Source organism: Manis pentadactyla, chromosome 3, assembly GCF_030020395.1.
Source record: "Manis pentadactyla isolate mManPen7 chromosome 3, mManPen7.hap1, whole genome shotgun sequence".
Lineage (NCBI taxonomy): Eukaryota > Metazoa > Chordata > Mammalia > Pholidota > Manidae > Manis > Manis pentadactyla.
Genome location: NC_080021.1, coordinates 162,885,019 through 162,907,544, shown reverse-complemented (window position 1 = coordinate 162,907,544; position 22,526 = coordinate 162,885,019). Strand labels below are relative to the sequence as shown.

General features: G+C 34.8%; 1 protein-coding gene across 22 annotated transcripts in view; it reads left to right on the top strand.

Moving 5' to 3' along the window:
- PTPRD (protein tyrosine phosphatase receptor type D) overlaps positions 1 to 22,526 on the top strand; it is a 1,529,902-nt gene that overhangs the window by 748,242 nt on the left and 759,134 nt on the right. For all 22 annotated transcript variants that reach the window (XM_057498672.1, XM_057498671.1, XM_057498666.1 and 19 more), the window contains exon 6: positions 5,090 to 5,154. The gene's annotated coding sequence lies outside the window, so the exon portion shown is untranslated. The remainder of the gene's footprint in view (positions 1 to 5,089; positions 5,155 to 22,526) is intronic.

Genomic DNA, 22,526 nt, shown 5'->3' with positions numbered 1-22,526 from the left:
TGTATGAATCCCTTTACTTCAGGGAGAATCCTTGGCTATGACCTTCAAGTCTTCACTACTCACACAGCACAACCCTTACTCTCCTATCAGTCAACTGAAACCAGGGTCAGAGGTCCTCTCTTATCCACTTCAAGCCTTCACTCCCTCTGTCTTCTTTCACTGGTCTAACCTAAACTCTCAAAGCAAATACCCCTACCAAGCACTGGTGAAGACATGGGACAGCAGGAGCACTTGCACATTTCAGGGGATTATACTTAATACAACCACTTTGGAAAGCTTTTGACATTATCTACTGAAGTTGAACAAATGCATCCCAGATGATCCAGCAATTCCACTCTTCATTATATACAACATGTATCAAGAAATATTTACAAAGATGTTTATTACGTATTAATTGTAATTGCTCTAAACTAGAAGTGACCCAACATCCATCAATTATAGAATCGATACATAAAGTATGGTTATATTCAGATGATATTTGGCAAATGAATGAAACCATAAACACAGTGCTAAGAAGCCAGACACAAAGTAATCTGTAACCTATGATTATATTTATATAATGTTTAAGGCAGCTCTAAACTACAGGGTTAGATATAATGATAATGTTTATTTACCTTTGATGAAGAAGGAGAAATAGGATTGGGAGGGAGCATGAGGTTTCTGTAGCTCTAGAAATGGTTGGTATTTTGACATGGGTGGTGGTTGCCCTGCTGTTTGCTTTGGTATGATCCATTGTTTATGCAGTTTTCTATACATGCACTGTACTTTGATTTAGAAAATAATTTAAAAAGTACCTGGGCTTCCAAGAAGGTCTGCTTCTTTTATTAAAGGGACCATGTAGACACATAAAATCAAAAACTCTCATTCTTTAGTGATGAGAGGCATAATGAATTTCCCAGTTTGTATATCCTGCTCATATGTATCATGAAAATACTACATTCCAGTAACCTTTATCATTGTACAATATTTTTCCTAAGTTATTGTTGGTTACAATGTGGTTTGAGGCAGCATTTGTTGGTGGTGGTGGTGTTCAGTTAACAAAACTCTAAACTATTCACTATATAAAAACTGTATATATATATAATGAGGTGGCATTAGGAAAAGAACAAAAGAAAAAAGCAAAAGGCAGGGAGGAAGGAAAAGGGAAGAAAAAACAAGCAATGATATGTCACTTAGGAGACCTAACAAGTTTGACAAAACATACTCTTGTCCTCATCGATCCTGCTTTTCTACTGTATGATCTGCATGTTCAGTAGGGACTTGACAGTTTTGCCAGACAGGTTCCTTTAGGTATTTCAAATTTTGTTCCTGAATTTTTGCTACTAGTGTTGTTTTTCTAGTATGAACTTGAATCTATGAAAATGTGAAAAATATGGCTAAAGGAAAACCTGTGCAAACATTTCGAAATAGAGAATGGAAGTTTCCTAATGAAATGTCCTTCCTATGGAATTTGAATTAAAGGGTCACAGTTGTTTGTACTAATGTACAATCTGGTTTAAATTGACATACTATTTTCATAATCAGGTTGTGAGGTGGTTTGTGTGTGTGTGTGTGTGTGTGTGTGTGTGTGTGTGTGTGTGTGTGTGTGTGCTTTAGAATAGGGTTAGCAGCCAAAGAAAACTTCATATGAGGTAAACTCTTTTCTAATTTAAATAGAAGTGTAGAAAGCATCACAATATAGTATATAAATGAATTTCCAGCTTTTCTGTTGAAAATAATTTCTTTTTAGATTTTCAGGTTTTAATTAAAAATATGTTTGTTGCATAGAGTTATGAGTCATTAATGAACCTTGAAATTTTCACACTATAACAGAAGGGGTACCATATAGTAAATATAAATTATGTATGTATATATATTTTGTGAGGAAGCCCAAAATAGTTTTATGGGTCAGAATGTAAAATATACATGAGTTGACTCTAGCTAATTCCATTTAAAACATAAAAGATGACATTCTTTTTATATAAAACACACTTAATGGAAAGCTATCAATGAGATGTTTGTTATTTCTTGGTAAAACAACAAGAATTGGGTTTATGACCCAAGTAAATAGAAACCTTCACAACTTATTGCATCCATTTCCTGTGTACATTTGTAAATACTAAACCTGCACCAGTCCAGACTATACCTCACCATGGATAGTTCTGCTCTTCAAAGTTACTGACTTTGGCTCTTACAGTTTCCTCAGCACAACAATCAGTCAGAACTTTGCCAGGAAGCACGGAAATGAAGGGTCCCAAACCACACCAGCTCCCTTCTTGCTGGCTTTATCCTCTCATCCATCAGCGTCAGGCAGGTTCCATGAGCTGGAGCTTGCTTGGCTGAGCCAACGGCTGAAAATCCATTTTCTCCTGCTTATGAGAATTCATGATCCATTCTTCCTCAATCTTGAGAAAAGAAAACAAAATTGAGACATAATAATCTGCAGTTTGACCACAGTAGGAAGCTCAGTTGACCTAAACACTAAAGTGGACTTAGAAAAATTGACTTTTTTATATTTGTAGCAAGTATTAGATACTTTCTATTGTTTCCTCTACTACCTCGACAGGTTATTAGGTTGATATTTGTATTCTGGAAGGAAAAGTAGCTTTCTGAAGGCCTGGGAAACAGAAGAGTAGTCTTATGTATATGAAAACTTTAAGAAATGGCTGCAGCTACTAAATCCAGTGTGCTTTTGCCTGACACTAAAGACAAAAGTGCTTTGCCAAGGTAAATTACATATTAACAATGAAGTGAATGAACTACAAATCAATTAAAGCTACCATAAAATCTAGCCTAAAGATGCCATTCAGAAATTCTCTACATGCGTTGTCGAACAGTGACTGAGGATTTTTACTTCAGGTTAAAAGGCAGTTGCATATCTTAACGTCTATCCTAATGATTTTCTTGTTCATTTTCCTTTTAATTCTTCCAAATGGTAGCAAGGCCATCTGACCATCTCGTCTATATTTTCCTTACTTAAATAGGGCTGCAAGTAATGGAAATATGAACCCGAAAGTTAGATTCTGCTGAGCAGGACTAAATTTAACCAGCAAGTAGATGATAGTAAAGAGACAGATAGATGGATGAGATTTATGAAGAGACCTTTTGGAAGTGGCCTCAAACAGGTGGTTGCCCGAAAGGAATCAGTGCACACAGTGTTTTGGCTGTCGGAAGAAGGAGGAGAAAGATGTGTCAGCAATAAACACGTGGAGGCATGCAGACCCAGACTTGATAATGCTTGTCAGATGTCTCTATTTTTGTCTAAATTTCAAAAGCTATTTCATTGTACTGTGAGAAGAGCAGAAGGCCTTGGTTCTGTGATTGGTTATTGTTTTGAAAAGGAAAGATTACCTTTCATTTTCTTTCCATTGGTGTTATAACCCCGGTGGGGATTGAAAGGACATTCCAAATCATTGTCACTGCAGCAAGGGGCTTTTGATTCTGTTACTTTTAAGTAACAGACTAAGATTTTGCAGTGCTCTCACCATCTTACCAAAAACTGCATATAGCAGCCTACAAAAACAATTTTGCAAGAAGATTTTGAGGTTGCCATTTGCTTTGAACTTCTAAGCAAAATTGGATTTTACCTTGAAGGTATTTACAAAAAGGTATTTTGAAGCCTTCGTCAATGAAGCCTTGTATTTCTTACCAAAGGAATAACTGTACTTAGAATAATAATTCCCATATATTTTCATAGTGCATTTTATCATATAGAATTCAATCCATTACAAAAATAGAAAGAGTGGTCATTATGTGCCATATACAGTGTCAGGGGCTCAGCTAAAACCTGGAACAAACAAACCAGTCTCTGGGGGTAACGTAATTTATATTCTAATGGGGATGTCTGGGTAAGCTAAGTACTCTAACATCCAATATTTTAGTGGTGTAAGGAACTGAAGTTTAATTCTCATTTACAAAAACTCCAATGTCAATAGATGTTCCTAGTCAGGGTGAGGTGAGGGATGGTCATCTTTGTAACACTCTAATGTGAAAAGACATAATTAGTGGGGATGAGGGGTGTTCCTGAAAACTGTGGATGGAGGACCAAGCTCTTCCTCTCTTGTGGATTTTTCCTCTTCTAGGTCCTTAGAGATTGTACCTGATAGGAAACACAGAATAAAGGATCATGTACGAGATGAAGGCCAGGTCTGATAGCAGCATAATTTATATCTAGCTTTACTCCACTGTGAAGAATTCAGCCTCATGGTCACATCTATCTGTAAAATATCATCTGGTTCCATAACAAGAACAGGGAAATGGTTTGGTGAACAGCTAGCCAGATCTGTGACACCAAGTAATGTAATAAGATAAGAAAGGAAGTACACAGAGCTGTTGGAACATCTAGGAGACAGATCTGTGTGGCAATAGGTGGGGGGCAGGATATAGAGGAAAGATTTCTGCATAAGATAACAGCTTCCCTGGCAACTGAAGGAGGAATAAGAATTGAACATGTGAAAAAGAGCTAGAAGAAAGTTATCTGGACAGAAGGAAGCAATTCTGAAAATGAACAAGAAAATCATTAGGATAGATGTTAAACCTTGCAAAATTATTCTCTTAAGGAATAGACAAAGTGCTTTTTCATATGTTTCAGTGGTGTGGATTTTAAGAAATTAATGAGACTCTTTTACATAAATGCAGTACTTAGAAGATTTAGGATTCTTCCATGCTGGCTAGTCCCAGGATGAGTAGGACAGAGAGGAATTTTCTTTAATTTGGCTTTGAAAGTTTAACAACTTAGGTGGCATCCAGGTCCGTAAAAGCCAAAGGATGGAAATTTCGAAATGCATTATGTAATTTCTGGGAATCAGCAAAGACAGACATTCAGTAGACTTGAACTAGATGTTGTAAGAAGGCAGTTTAGCCATTTTATGTTGGACAATTCAAAATTTTAATTCAATTTTTAGACAGTATTCTCTGCTTTACAGAATGATTTTTGGCATTATAATTAAAGATTATAGCACATAAAATTGATGGTACTCTTTTATCCTCTTGCCTTTTCTCTTGCCTGACTGAAACCACCTTTAAAAAAGAGATGGCAGAAATGTAATATCTTGAAGGCAATTTAGGGTTTGAAATATTTTTCTAAACAATTTCAATTTCTGTCTTTCAGATTAGGTTCTGAACTTCTTGGGGCCAGGAACTGTGTCTGAAATTATCTACACTGGCTAACATAAGGTGAGTCCACAAAACATCTTAACTTGTTCCTGTCTTTGGGTGCCAGTACCTAATATAGTACCTGGTATATAGTTGACACTCAACAAATATTGGTTAGGTTGGATGGATGGAATAATTGAACGTTATATTCTACTCACCTGATATCCTTTTACAAAATATACCCAGATTAAGTCGTTCTTTATCATGGATGATGATTTTTTATTTTATAAATAAAATTACAACATATTCAAAACAAAGGAATAACCAGAAAATGATCTGTCAGTTTTCAGTTCTGGTTTCATGGATGACATTAGTTTTAAGTGTGTGGGAAATCTAATGGGTTTAAGTTTAGAACAAGAGCAGCAGATGCCTATAGATTTAAATGTTGATTGAATTGAGCTGCTATGCTATGAAATTATTAGCTCTCGGCAGTAGTCTCGCCTACATAGTTTATTGTGGTTCTGGAAGCTACAAAGCTATTTATTGTTAATGAGGAAATAAAGTGAGAAAACAGATTAGCAAATAGATTAGCAATTTTTTAAATGCTTAATCTCTATTAAACAATATCAGGTTATCATGTAATGCATTCAGTTCTCACTACTTTGCAACAAAGTTTTTGCTATTAACACAGCTTTGTTACCTTATATATCTTTTCTCTAACATTTCATCTATCATAATAATGCTTCCTGATAAAATCCTCTATGAAGTACAATATTTTTCTTTCCCATTGCAGCTCAATAGTGTATCTGAATCTTAAAAGATAATTTTTTGAAATAAAAATTCCTATGTTCTCTCTCTAGTATATTTAATCTATTGGCTTACCACTTAAAATTATTAGCTAGTATAAATATATGGTGAATTGTAAGATAAACTTCTATGATTTTTAATTGATGTTTCTAACTACAAATTTTGTAAATGAAGCTTACAAAGTTTAAAAGTTCCATAGCATGCTCAAATACTCTTCTCTCTCCTCTCTGCTGAAAATATTCTATGCTCATCTTAAAGGAAAGAATACCACCTCCCATGTTTCCTGCAAACTTCATTTTGGGGTTGATGCTTCTTATGACCTAAGTAAAAAAATCTCTATAAACACAAAGGTCCTTCCGAAACAAAGATACCATTGAAGTCAGATTAGATGACAATTAAGAAAGAGAACTGGACATTGTAGTAAATGTAAATTGGGGATAATAACAGTTACTTTTCAGGCTGTTGTGAAGATTAAATGAGACCATATGTGAAAAGTATTTTAGAGCAGTACCTGACATATAGTGGGGGGTAGATAGGAAAGTCTGTGTTATCTTTTCATTGAAACTTGGAGTATCGAGAACTTATCCACCCATGTAAAAGTGTATTTGAAAGTGGAAATGTGGAATACATTTTAGAAGTTCACCTTCTAGAAAAAGGATAAATACTTCTGACCACAATCATGGTCAGAAAGAATATAACAAACTACCTCTTCTATAAAATACAGATCGAATGCATTTTTGGTATACCTGTATTTCCAAGATGAGTAAAAATAGAAACAAAATATGGTAATCATCCTCATCTCACCACAGAAATTAAATAAAAGGAAAAATAGCAATGATTATTATGAATGCTAGTAATTCAGCCCTTTGGATGTGCTGAGCATAAAGTGAAGTGCTGTACACATTATCCTCTTTTCTCCCTATTACAGATGAAACAAACCAGTGGTTCAAGGAGGGTAAGATCGCTCACAGCTAATGAGAGTTAGAACAAGAATGCAAAGCCCAACCTTTCTGACTTTAAAATCTAAAAATATTTCCACTCTGTCATAGACAGTACTGTGAGCCAGGCCCGAAAGTATTTTTTTTTTGATTAATGTTTACACATTCTAATGGATGTTAGAGGCTTTTCTGCCACTTAATACATCTACCTAGTTCTTTTGAATCCTGCCTTCTTCATATTGTCTGCACAAATATAAGACATTTTACAAACAAATGGGGGAAGCCCAGGACAATTTATTTAGGGCATCATTTGAGTACTGTGTCCCAAATTATCTTCTCCATTTGTCTGAGATCACCAGCTCACTAGCAATGTTGCTTTAGGGCATGGTCTTAGAAATTTCTCTTTCCCTTTGTAGTCCATGAATGTTATATCATCAGCCTTGAATGCAAGCATTGAACTCTAACGTATTACAAAATGTTGAACTTATTAATCTTGCCAAAGAAAAGACAGTCTTCTTATTTATCCCTTAACTATACTTTATTACCTAAATGTATTTAACTGTTTTTTATTGGCATATAGTTGATACACAATATTATATTGATTTCAGGTGTACAACATAGTATTCAACAATTACATACATTACAAAATGCTCACCACAGTGTAGTTACCATCGATCACCATACAAATTTATTAGAATGTTATTGACTATATACTTATGCCATACATTTCATCCCTGTGACTTTTACTTTATAATTGGAGTTGGTACCTCTTTATTCCCTTTGCTTATTTCAACCGCAGCCCTGCCTCTCCCCTATGGCAATCACCAGTTTGTTCTCTGTATATATGAGTCTATTTCTGTTTATTTTTTGGATTCTACATATAAGTGAAATCACATGGTATTGTCTTTCTTTGTCTCATTTATTTTACTTAGCAAAATACCCTCTAGGTCAATCTATGTAGTTGCAAATGGCAAGATTTCATTATTTTATGACCGAATAATATTATACTATCTATCTATCTATCTATCTATCTATCTATATACATATACCACATCTTTATGCATTCATCTATCGATGAATACTTGAGTTGCATCCATATCTTAGATATTGTAAATAATGCTGTGATAAATATAAAGTTGCATGCATCTTTTCTAATTAGTGATTTTGTTGTCTTTGGCAAAATACCGAGAAGTAAAAATACTTGGTTGTATGGTATTTCTATCTTGAATATTTCAGGAAAACCTTCCATGTTCTTTTCTATAGTGGCTGCCCCGATTTACATCCCCACCAACAGTGCAGGAGGGGGGTCCCTTTCCCCCACATCCTCACCGCATTCATTGTTTCTTGTCTTTGGATGGTAGCTATTCTGACTGGTGTGAGAGTGATATCTCATTGTGGTTTTGATTTGCATTTCCCTGATGATTAGTGATATTGAGTATCTTTCCATATGCCTGCTGGCCATCTGGATCTATTTGGAAAAATATCTATTCAGGTCCTCTGCCCATTTTTTAACTGGATGATTTGTTGCTTTTTGTTGTTGTTGGGTTGTAGGAGTTTACACTTTAATTACACTTCAGTTGTCTCCATGTTCCAGTAAGGGATCTGAGAGCTAGTTTTGCCCAAAGTCACATATGTAGTTGCAGGATTATCAGGATATGAACCCGGGTGGAAATCCACAGACAACTGCCATTATGTCTTGATGATCCCTGATTGCTTTGAAATGAGAGAACCAAAGCCATCTAACTGAATGACAAAAGTATAAGGCTTCTGTTTTCCTTCCAATTTCTCCTTAAGTGTCCAGATTGTAAACTTTTTGAAAGGATTGTCTGTCTTACTCATCTTTGGTTTCCTCATGTCTAAAAGGGTGCCTTAACACCATGAACACTAAACACATGACTGATTGAGAACATGATGGGATAACTAAGATACTGTTAATGATGAATATGCTATTCTGTAATTAAAATTTCAAAACATTTTGCCGTAGGGCCATTGACCAAGTTTAGTCAGTTTAGTTAAATGAGATTTCTTTTTCAGGTATTGCCAGTGTCATTTTTTCATTACTGGATCAAACTAAAGCTAGCCAGAAACTGTTAAAATATATGAATCTGGAAATTCAACATATGTGGGGTGACCATAATATTATTGTAGATTCTATAGGCAAGTGTTTTGCTTATTTGACAAGTACAATTTAGTTTCTTGTGAATGTTAACATTTGATTATATGTTATACAGTATCATTTTAATGTAAGGACCAATGCCAGTACTTTAAATATTTTCATATAACTAAGAGTAACCTTATGGAATTTCAGTTAATTCCTAGAATTTCATGAATTAAGGGAATCAGAAACACTAAGGTTTCTTTAGGCGATTTTAAGAATTATCTGCAAAGTTCTGTCTAACACTATTTTGGAGAAATAAACCAATATGTTAACTAAGGCATCCCATTAAATAAGCCCGACTCCAGTTATTTTTAGTAAAAAAGTAATTAATATTACACATAGCAAGGACATATTCAGGTCTCTATTAGAGATTTTTGATTACAGTATTAATTTGACAGTCCCAGGTAAAGAGCAAGTTAATCTAATTAAGAGATGGTTAATTGTGTATGCAGACTATATGGCCGGAAGAAAAATGGTCAGCAGGACATTCTCTGAGCATTTCTGCTTGAGAGAGTTACCTTCTTTTATTTAGGGGTAGTAACCAAAACATTCATATTATATACATAGCATTTAAACTGAAGACTTATTAAATGATTTACTAGCTGTTCAGTATAGGAATAGTAATATGTCTGATGACTTGTGTGTGGGCTGACTGTACACTTTCCAGCTATAAAAGCTTATAATTTTAATGATCTTCACCATGAGGAGACTTAGAGTTTGATTCAATATGTGTACATTAGTGTGGTCAGAGGACATGAGAACTAAAATATACCTTAAAGACTCCAGGCCGGGTTTTATACGTGGCAAATTTAGACCCAGAAAAGATGAATAATTTTCCCAAATTAGAAAGATATAAAATAGTATACCTTGGCTCAGGTATTTTTTACTCTGCTTTTAAAGCCATATTATCCTTCCATGGGAAGTGGGGAAAAAGGAAAGTAAAATTAAGGCATAAAGCCGAGGGAAGGCCACATAGTTCAATCTCTTAATTTTCATTAATTTCTCCATAACAGAGGGTCAGCAAGTATGTGATTAAAACTATATATACTGACCTCACTTAAATTATTGGGTAGCTCTAATTTTAATAAAGTTCTCCTTAAATTGTCAGAAAGTCTGCCAGCCTTTATTTCTTCCCATTGTCTTCTATTTTCTATGTAATATAGCCATAGCTCCTTCAGCTATTCTTTTGATGATGTGAGTTTTAGCTATTCCATGGTCTGATACCTCATCCCAGGACATCAACAAAAGCAAAATGTTTTATGTTTCAGGTTGATGCCAGTAGTTAAACACAATGTGACAAATGGTATCTGAATACTACCATAAATATGTAGAAGACTACTCTCTCTTGATTTGACTACTATACTTTTAGATATTTTAATTAACTGTACCTTTTTAAAAATTTTCAGTTGCCTTTTGAAACAGATGAATCCTAAAGATATTTTTCCCATGGACTTATTTATAATAATAAGTAAGGGGTTCTTACACTGATTTTTAACTAGTTTGCTTATTTTTTTTTTATCATTTTTAAGTCAAGAATGACCAGATTGAACATAACTATTCGCTATCAACATCACCATTAACATCAAAAAGACTATCCGTTTGGATTGTTCAAATTGCTCAAGAAAGTCATGGTTAAAAAAAAAAAAGAATTGACCTCTAATTTGAGTAGATAATGAGACAAAAATAAACAAGCAGTATAAAATAAATTGTCATAGGGTATTTATGGGTATCATGACATTTCTCTCTCTAAAAATTGTATCTATTAATCAATATGAAGTATAAATTGTCTACCGTAGTTTTGGTCATACTCATTAATTCACTTCCAGAAAGAGAAGCTAAAAGAATTAGGTCCCCTGAATTTTGCTGTGAACTTTAAACTGATCTTAACAAAAAAGTCTTAATTAAAAAAAAAAACTTCCTTACAAAATTTTATTTCAAAAATTAAGGTAGACTCTATCCATGTGAAGATATATTTTGACCATCCAACAATCTAGAATTGAATTCCATTAATTGGGTATATTTTTTAATCTGTCTGGCCTTAGTTTAGTGATCATTTGGAAATCACTGGCTATATCCATGTCTCCTACAAAATGGACAAGGAAGAAAAGACCTTAAGTAAAGAAGGTTCAGAGAAAATGAATTTTTCTTAAGAGCTGAAAAGAGATATAAGTAGAAGTTGACTTCCAGCTTCTCATACAAAGGTAGATGCCCCGATCCAGAACTACATGACTAAATGATTGCTATCAAATTCAATTTGTAGGTGGTGGAATGTACAACCAGAACAGTGGGACTGGTATGTTGAGAACCTTCTGGGCAATATCAAGGTAGCAATGTGAGGTCATCCAGGACGATATGTTTTGGTGCCTGGTAGCTGGATATCAGCTGTCCTAAAGAAAGGGCTTGGTCGTTTAGCTGTAAAGGATCATCCAGAAGCTCAGTTCAAGAATGATATATAAACATTTGAGCTGGGTTTTTTTTTTTTTTTGAGATTTCCAGAATCTGAGAACTCACCTATGCCTAATGGCATTTAGCTCCGCATTTCTAAATAATGAGAGTTTTTGTTAATATATAGCCTATTCCTTGTGAATTCAATGGGATGAAGACAGGGTGCCTAGGATGGACTTTGCTGAAAATGGAGAGTTGCCTGGGTCAAAGGCAACTTATAGGAAAAGAAGTAACAAAACAACATCACAGGAGGGCAGCATTCCTCAAAACAGGTAGAAAGAATCCTTTTGTGTCCTAAGTTTATAAGAATTTTTAAAAACTATCTTTTGCACATTTGATAAAAATGCCTCTTATGATCTGATATAATTTATTAATAAAGATTTCAGGGGTTAATTGTTCTTGTGGTGGCTGCTGTAGACCTAAAGATATTTTATAAAAATCCAATGGTTTTGTAAAATATTGAACATGTAAAATGTATCCAAGCTTAAAAAAATCTTCATAATCTGATCCCAGATTTTCCTTTGCAGTATCATATTTTTTAAATTATATTTTAAAATACTGTGAAGCATCTATGATTATTGAATAGTAGTATGAAATTTTCTGTGATACCTTCTGTTGGAAATAATTGTCTAGTTTACCTGACATCTTCATATTACTACAAGTTAAAACCATAATAATGCCAAGAGAAATTGTGTATATAAAACAATTTTCCTCTGTCACAAGGATTGTGATCCTTACAGTCCTTGAGGCAGAGAAATTCAAACATTAGAAATATAAAATTATAAGGTTATATTTGTACCAGTAAAAGTTTGTATACATAATTTATCTTGATTATTTTAGGTAAGCATACTAAATAAAGACAAAGTTGTGATAATTTAATTATCTTAAGCAAGTAATTGTGGGTATGCCCCCAAATCCTTGTTTCTTTCATCCATCAATGGAGTATTTATTAACCAGTCAGTCCCCTAGATGATGGAGACATAAAGATGAAAAAGTGATACCTACCGTCAAGTTCACTCTACTACACAAAGATAATATGACAGGAAACAAGTATAACAGGGTTTTGTAGGGCTTGTTAAGGTACAAACATGCACAAGCTAAAATAAGTGCATACAAAGTAAAGTACCTACAGTAGACCAGATGCTGGTGATACAGCATTGAACAAAAACAGTTATTTTGGGGTGGGGGGTTGGGCCAGATGGAAAGACAAATAGATAAAAGAGTATATTAGGTAGTGATGAGCAGGGGTGTGATTTAAAATATTTAACAACCAATGCAAATGGGGACCAAGTCATCAAATAGACACCCAGCCACCCAGAATGGAAGTTCATCCTAACTGCTGAGTAAGTACCAATAGGAAAATAAAACAGGGAAGGGAAATTAAGGGATCAGGTAAGGGGAACACTGAAATTTTATGGATTTTAAACTGAGAGTTAACTTCTGAGTATAACTCTCAAGAAAGTGAAGGAGTTGGTCCTGTGGATATTGGGAGAATATCATTCTAGACAAAGAAAATAGCAGGTGCAAAGGCCATGTGGTGGAAGTTTACTGAAAGCAAGGTATAACCAGCAGGCCACTATGCCTCGTACAAAGAAAGACAGGAAGAGATGTCTGAAAAGAAGACCCTTGTAGCTCCTAGTAAGAACTTTGACTCATTCTAAGTAAGATGATACCTGAATGAAAGTTTTGAATAGAAGTTTTGAATAAAGAATTGCTTGTATATTTTGGTTTAGGAGGATCCCTCAGACTTTTCAGTTGAGAACTGAGTAACTGGGGCAAGAACAGTGGTAGGTATACTAGAAAATATTTTATTGCAATAATGCAGGCAAGAGATATAAACCAACTTATGGCTCTGGGAGTGGGAGAAGTGGTTGGCTTCTGGTAGGCATTGTCTTAAAGGTAAAACTGGATTTGCAGACAAATCAGATGTGCGGTGTGGGACAGAGGGGTCACTGACTAGAAGAATCAAGTAGCTGTCTATATGTCACACCCTTTACCAGTGCCTAAGGAACAAAAACGAGGATAAGACAAACAGTCAATTTGGGATGCATAGCCAATGAAATAATTACAGAAGAGTGAAAATATTCCCTAAATATGGGAAGCACAGGATTTATTACAAGGTTTCTTAATTTAGTCCAAATAGGTCGGAAACACTTCTACAGGAATGAAAATGATGTCTGAGTCTAAGAGTGAATCAAATTTATGTAGGATCCCAATCACTTTATTTATTTTTTACTTTTTATTTTTTTTATTACTAAGGAATCATTGATATACACTCTCATGAAGTTTTCACATGAAAAACACTGTGGTTACTATATTCACCCATATTAGCAAGTCTTCCCCCCAATACCCCTTTGCAGTCACTGTCCATCAGTTGTAGTAAGATGCCACAGTCACTACTTGTCTTCTCTGTGCTACACTGTCTTCCCTGTGACCCCCCTACACACCAATCACTTTAAGTTTGCTAATATCTTATTAGTGATTTTATTGCTATGTCTCTAAGGACAGCATATTCTTACCAAACTATTTATTGCTAATGGCCCTAAGTTGGTTCAAAGGCTATATTCTTATGCATTTTTTTCTTTCAAAAATATGCATGAGACACCCATTTTGTGCAAGGTTTTCTGTGCTAAGCATTGAGTATACCAGGAAAAATATTCGGATCCTTTCCAACAAGGAGCTAAAAGCATAGTTTTTTCTTCCAAGTTAACACTTAAGTCATTAATTAAGTCCACTAAGATACACGTTTATTTTTTCAAGTTGCTAGCACACTAGACTTGTAATATTATGCATGATTTGAGTTACCTGAGTTACTAACTACTCAATAGATAACCTAAAGGCATGCTGATCATTTTTATCCTCTCCCTTTGAAGTACCTTAGCACCTCTCAAACAGTATAGCCTATAGTAGTATTTGTTAAGAAATGAGTATATGAATCTTCCATCTCTAACCTTGTTTTTGCTATGGATTATCAAAATAGCCATGAAGAATTATTGCCTCTCTGTATCTTTTGAAGATTTATTCTGTGAAGTTTCCTTATAGGATCTATGCCAAAAAGCTTTCACATCATTGTTTCTATTAAGGATTTTTCATACAATCTGTCACTAATAATCTTGAATTGAATACCAATTAGAGAAGAGTAATTTTCTCCTCACAACATGTCTACTTGCAATCTCTCTCCTCTTTCTTATATCAAATATTTCCACAAAAGACTAACTGCCACCAGCATATTTGACCTTGTGATATATGCTTTCACAAATTCACAATTGCTCTCCATTTATAAACTTCCATTTGCCACTTTTGTCTAAACATTGATTTTAAAGCTTTCGAATTTAGGACTCCTGGAATCATTTCTCTCATTTTTTTCTGATCACTCCCTTTACTTAAGGAAGAATGGTTTCTCTTCCTAATTCTCTGTAAAATCAAGTATAATTTTGTTCATATTGAAAAGAAAGACCAATAATGATTATAAATACATTTTGATACGAATATTATTTATAATCATAGTTATTCCTTCCCACGCCAGTCTTCCCTTCAGATTTTGTAGGGAAAAGGAATTGATCTGGCAACAAACAAATGCAAAGTTATGGATCTATGAAAGTTATTGACCTCTCACTGCCCCAATTACCTCTTCCCATTCTACAGGAACCGACAATAAGCGCACCCGTCCATTGTGTGTTCCTCATTAAAGCAGGGAGTTAACAAGAAACAAGTGCCGCTTGTCTTTCAACTTGGTGATGTTTCTGTTATTCTAAGATGGCACCACTGCCCTGGCGGTGCCACAGTGTGGCACAGGCATTTTAAGCTTCCCTGGACAGCTGTACCTGTGAGATAGGGGTCCCGTAATCCACTTTAGGTTATACTTGTTTTGAAAGTAGCACAGTCACCACACGTATCTCCTCGGTGGACTTAATTCCACAGGCTCAAATGCTGGCTCATTATCATTCTGGACCATCTGTCTTCGTCCCTATTCTCATCTTCCAGTCAGCCTTTTTAAGACTGTTTTGGAAGTCTGAGGTTGAAAATGATGCATTCTTGACTTATTCTCTTCCTTGTTTCTCAAAGTATGATCTGACCATCAATAAATGCATATGCATTTTATTTAGTACATTCCTTTTCGTCAAATCGTCTTCCTAAAGATTTTTGTTCTCTGAGCATCCGCTTAACCACAGCAGTGAAACAGTGAAACTGCTTTTTGCTTTCCATTGAAAACTAGGCTTTGGCCCTAAGCCAAGCTGCCCAAACCAGCAATAATATAATTCACAACTGGAAGAAGACAATCAATTAATCAATACTATAATTTGGAACTGACGATGGTAGTAACACTCACAGCTATTAGACTCCACTGACTGACACCATTTAGGATTAATGAGGTAGCAAGAGCAGGCAAACCAAAGATTCATTTAAAGATTTTTGCCTCGAAAATCAAACCACCTACTCTATTTTGTTATATTTTCTCATTTCAGTGCCACAGTGAAATCTAATGTAAGTAAGAATTTGAGAACAAAGGATCTTACCCATTACAGTGATTTTGAACAAGAACCTTAATGAACCACTTAGGTTAGGATTTCAGGAAAATAATTCATTTCAGTGTTGAACTCTGAACAACCTAAAAACATGACTTAAAATTGCTTTTCCGCTGTTATTTGGGTATTCCTTGGTCCAGTCAATAATAAAATAATTATTATACTTATTACTTGGATAAATAAATAACCACCTTTCAAACTACAAAACTTTAAGATAACTTCCAGAAAACCCTGTGGTTAACTCTGTTTTAATCCCACAATAAATAAATTTAAAAAAAACATAAGAACACACAGGACTGATGAAGCTTGCAAAATGACGATGCATACCAACTCTTCCTAGTCCCTCTAGCAGAGCCATCAAAATTGTGCAGATCTTATTGATAAGACAAGATGACAGTTTATCTAAAGCCCTTGTTGAGTATTTATAATGATATATCATTAAGCCAGCCATGAAGTCTGTGCCTTTGTTGCTGTTCCTGTGGTTCCTGTTTTCTTTGCATTAGGCTCTCTCAAAGGCCAGCCCAGAGGACTTAAACATGGTAACAGATTTTTATTTTTCAACTGGAAAGCAAAATACCAAAGAACCCACTTTAAATCTAGCAGAAAATGTAAAGGAAGAATAACATAGCTGTACATTTTATAGCACTGTATATCTGAAGCATTATGGTTTGACCAGCAACCATAACAAAGCCCATATAGAGGAAGTCTTCATAACAAGGGCTTATCTCCATTTTTTTTTTCAAATTAGAAAATTCAGTATGGAATTATCTCACTTTAATCTCTTAGTTTTAGTATGATAAACTGAAGAAAAGTACTTGGAATATAGTCCTGTGATTTATATTTTCTTTCCAAATACTTGCCATGTATTCATAATCAAAAGAGCATTGGGAATATAAAAGCCCTCTTAGTACTGAGTCACAGTCACTGAATTGAGAAACTTTCATATGGTCTAGAGTTGTTAAAAGTCAAGATAAAATCCTTTGTAGTATGACCTTTTATATGTTATCTGTGGTGTCTTTCTGAATCCTATAAAGTGAAATAAAATTTTAGAAAGATCATGAAGTTTTTGAATGAGAGCAGTTAAAGAAAAAAAGAGGGGCTATAAGATTTGCTAAGAAAACAGTGTATTAGACAAAATGGGAATATTCAATTATAAAGTCAAAGTAATTTTATTTGTTTTCACTGATATGAATTCATACACACACACACACACACACACACACACTTTATAGCATCCAGTGATTGTTTCTATAACAGAAGCATATATTCTAAATAAGTGGCATTTTATGAAGTGAAGAGTACATGTCCAATTTATATATTGTTTTTATTACAGAGAAACATAGGAAAGCACTAATTTTCATTCAGGTTGCCTACATAAAATCAATAAAGAAATAAAAAATAAATAAATTTCATTTTAGCTTTAAAAGGTAGTACTTAATATTTTAATAGACATGATTTTGGATGTTATAAAACTTTACCCTGAAGTAAGTACATTGCTGTCTTAATTCAGAAAATAAAGCATAAAGTTTAAAATGAATTATTTTTCATTGGCCTTTTTCTGTTAAAGCAATCAACTAATGCTTATAAAGTTGAAAAATACATAGAAGTTTCTCATATAAACGAAAAAGTAAAATACTAAAGACAGTAAAAAAAGTGATTTTTTTTAAAGTTTCTTGTGTACTTATTCATTTATTTCCTTATATTCAACCTCCTTTTAAGCAGAAGTACTTTGAGCCAACTTTCAAGAATATGTATATAATACAATGGAATAGTTTATTTTTATGCCACTTTATTCCTAAAGGAATTTAAGTTAGCTTTTGAAGATTCATGCACTACAGTAAAATGAAATAAATTTGATTGCTAAAACATATAGAAAAGATAACAAAGATGAAAGGGAAATACAGGAGATTAAAAAAACTGTATGAAAGTTTAAAGTCACTTTTATACATTTAAGAAACAGTTGGGACGACATAGTATGCAGCAGTATTTTGTAGAGGGTCTTACATAAATGCAAATGCCAGTCTAAGCTTTCTAGATCAAGGGTCAATAACCTTTTTCTCTAAAGGGCCACGTTGAAAATATTTTAGACATTGTGGGCCATACAGACTCTGTGGCAACTAGTCAGCTCTGCCACTTTAGATGAAAAAATGTCATAAACAAAATGTAAATGAAGGAAACGGCTGTGTAACAATAAAACCATTTATAAAAACAGACAGTGTGCCAGATTTGGCCCATGGACTTTTAGCTTGCACAACCCTCATTGGGAAACTAAAGCAAAGGTGGAAAAGTCAGTTACCTGTTTTTAAGATAAAAGCCTACTGCAAAGGACAGCTTTTCTTGACACTAAAATGTGAGACAACATTCACTAAGGGAAGCTTGACAGTGGACAATGCTAGTTACATTTATGCAGTAATTAAAATAGCATGTTTCATGTAGAGCTTGGTCAAAGCCTCATGATCATCTCTAAAATGAGTGTAAAATTCAGCGTAAAGTTTGATTTTTGGTCTTTTGTAGACAAAAACAGTGGACTGTCTTCTATTTTTCACTTGGATATTATAGCAACAGCATTTTATATTTGACACCTCCACTCTAAAGTTTTCCTTGCTTGCTTCTTGTGTTTGCCATTGTTATTAAACAGAAAACTCATTCCCTTATATAGCATGTCATATCATATGACATCTGCTTTGCATTTAAAGAACTGACCCCACATCAGTGTTAGGACACAGGTGAGCATCACTATGGGAATCATGACAGGAATAAGAAATTACAATCCAATGGGGAAGATGTGCATTTAAAAAGAAAGTGTAAGGAAGGTTAGAATATACGAGACATGAGTTTTGGATTTGGACTCTTTGGTTTGGAATTTCAGGTTCACTAACCATCAACAATGAACCCATCAGCCTATCCCTTAACCCTGGTTTGTATTCTTTAGAGTAAGGATGGTATGAAGGCCTTTCTCACCTGGTTGAAAGTGTTGAATAAGACAAGAACAATGACACATAGTTAGTACTCCATGTTTAACTGGGGCATATGTTCAAAAGTGAGATCCAGGGTTATGACATTTTTTCATAAAATTGGTATCTGTGATCCAGTTATATGACACTTAAATCTCTCACAACCAGCAGTAGACTTTTGTTTTTTTTTGAGATGTTTTGAAGAGGTTTTTTTCAAAGAGAGGTGTTTTGTATATGCCTTCCTTCCCACAACACACACACACACACACACACACACACACACACACACACACACACATGCCCCAGAGGTCTTTAAAGAGACCACTTAGGGAGCATAATCCATATCCCTTAAACTTCCAGGACCTAGTGGACTAGTATCTGAGCCGAGGTTAGGACATCTACGAGCAAGAAGCTGGCAAAGGGGTCAGCACAGCAGAAGCGTTGCTTGAATACATTAATGCCACCTCCAGAGTTTGTAGGGAAAATGGACTCATGAGCATTTCCTTAGTAGGACTACTTTTGAAACACACAGGTAAAGAAACTTGTTCTTAACCTTTATAAGCACATCAGCTGCAGCAGTGAAAGGACTTCAGCAGAAGGAGACGCTGACTTCTTAGAACCTGGGGATTGCAGAATAGAACTCTGCAAGGATGGGGTAAGAAGCGTATCACCCAATATTCCAACAACAAACCCAAGAGAATCCATGGTGAACATCTGCCAGGTCCAAGAGAACTGAAATCACACTGCCTGCACAGATCCAGACAAGTAATATCTTTTCTTCCAGTTAACTCCCATCCCCTTCCCCATTCCAACATGCAAAGGGTCAGAAACCACAGTAAGCAAGATGGGTGAGGAGGAGGAAAAGCAATCCAGTTTAAAAGTGAGCCTAAAGTTTTGATGTATGCATGAGACTGGGCATTTTATTTTTATTGAAATATAGTTGATATACAATATTACATTGGTTTCAGGTGTACAACAGAATTTGACAATTATATGAATTCAAAGTGTTCACCATGATAGTTAGCAACTGTCAGCATACAAAGTTATTACAATGTTACTGACTATATTCCATGTGCTGTACCTTTCATCCCCACTGATTGACTTATAATTGGAATTTTATTTGTCTTTATTCCCTTCACCTATTTCAACTGTTCCCCCTCCTCCCATGGCAACTAGCAGTCTGTTTTCTCTATCTATGAATCTTTCATGTTTTTCTTTTTTTTGGGTTTTAGATCCCTTATCTAAGTGAAAACAAATTATATTTATCTTTCTCTGTCTGACTTTTTTGACTTAGCAAAATAACCTCTAGATGCATCCATATTGTTGCAAATAGAAAGATTTTGTTTTTAATGGCTTAGCAATATTCCATTTTACACATATATGTACCACATCTTCTGTACCCATTCATCTATCGGTGGACACAGGTTGCTTCCATATCTTGGCTGTTATAAATAATGCTGTGATAAACAAAGGAGTGCATGTATCATTTCTAATTAGTGATTTTATTTTCTTCATGTAAATTCTCAGAAGTGGAATTTACTCAGTCATATGATATTTCAATTTTTAATTTTTTGAGAAATCTCCATACTTCTTTCCATAATGGCTGCACCACTTTACATTCCCACCAACAGTGTAGGAGGGGCCCCTTTTCCCTACTTCCTTGCCAACACCTGTTATTTTTTATTTTTAGGATAGCAGCTATTCTGACGAGTGTGAAGTGATATCTTATTACAGTTTTGATTTACACTTCCCTGATGATGAGTGATGTGGATCATCTTTTCATGTGTCTCTTGATCATATGTATGTCTTCTTTGGAAAAAAGTATTTGTTCCAGTCTTCTGCTTTTTTAATTGGATTAATAGGGTTTTTCTTGGTGTTGAGTTGTGTGAGTTCTTGATGTATTTAGGATAATAGCTATTTATCAGATATATCATTTGTAAATGTGTTCTCCAATTCAGTAGGTTGATTTTCCATTTTGTTGATAGTTTCCTTTGCTGTGCAGAAGCCTTTTAGTTTGATATAGCTAAGACCAGGAATTTTAATAACTGAATGAAAACTGTGTTTTGTGATTCAAAGTCACCATAGGTTGCTTTAATACCTGAAAATGGACAGAGAAGCATTTGTTCTTTCCTGAATTTTTATTCAGGTACAGGATAAGAATTAGCCCCTTTGAAAAAATTTAAAGGGACAAAAAAGTAGAAAAATTAAATACTTTTATAAATACATTTGGCTGTTTTATGATTATATTCCAGAATTTATACTTGCTTAATGTTAACATTTGTTTGTTACATCTACATTTATACCTATATCAATGAGTTGAAATCACATTCAGGACTGTGTTTCTTCATGGTAGTTGTATACTGAACACCTGTCATGGGTCAGACACTGTGTTAGGCACTGGGAATAAAGAGAGAAATAAAGGAGATTTCATGAATGTAATAAGAAAGATAGACATTTAACCAAATGTGGAAGGCAGAATAACAACCTCCTTCAAGATGCAAACATCCTAATCCCCGGAAATTACAAATATGTTAGCTTTCATGGCAAAAGGGAGTTTCAGGTGTGATTAAGTTAAGGCTATTGAGATGGAGGGATTATCTTGGATTATCTAGATGGGTCCAATTTAATCACGAGTCCTTATAAGGAAAAGAGGGAGGCAGAAAAGACACAGTCAGAGAAGGAGATGTGATGACAGAAACAGAGTTCATAGAGAGATTTCAAGATGTAACACCACTGGCTTTGAAAATGAAGAAAGGGGCCACACTTCAAGGTACACAGGCACCCTTGGGAAGAGGGAAAATGTAAGTAATTATTTCCCAGAGCCTCCAGAAGGAACACAGAATTGCTGACTCCTTTTATATTTCTGATCTCCTAACATATAATATAAACATATTTATTATAATATAATCAATTTGTTCTATTTTAAGCCACAGAGTTTGTGGTAATTTGTTACAGCAGCCATAGGAAGCTAATATAATGGGTAACAATAATAAAGCATGATAGAAGTTATGATAGAAGTACAGACATGTTGAGGTCATATTTCACTAGGATGCCTTAAGTAACTCTAAGTATCTGAGAAGGGCTAACTGAAGAAGTGACACAGAACCTAAAATCAAAAGGATTGGCAAGATCCACCGAAAAGAGAGTGCTGAAGAATATTGTAGAGAAGAGAAACAAGATGTGAAAGTTGTGGGGTAGTCAAAAGCAAGTTATTTGTCAAAGAATCAGAAAAAAATGCAGCCTGTGAGGAAAACAGAGAGTGAACAGCATGAGTGCTGAGGTTAGCGAGCCTCCTTAGGTCCAATCATGAAGGGTCTCATCAGTTATGGCATGTTTCACAGTTTGAAGTTCATCATAGGAGTAAGGGGAGGTTCTGTGGATTTGAGGCAGAGGACTGTCGTCAACACATTCTTAGAGGTGCACTGTGGAGAGTAGACTAGAGGAGAGAGGTACTGAAGAGAGAATGGCCAACTAAGAAGAGGTAGTAACCATTCAGAAAGAAGACAGTGTTTGCTTGAACCTGGGTGGTAGCTGTAGCCATAAAGAGAAATGTCCAGAAAGCAATTTGGCAATAGAATCTAAATGATCTGGTGATTTACTGCATGTAAGACATGTCCCGGTGATA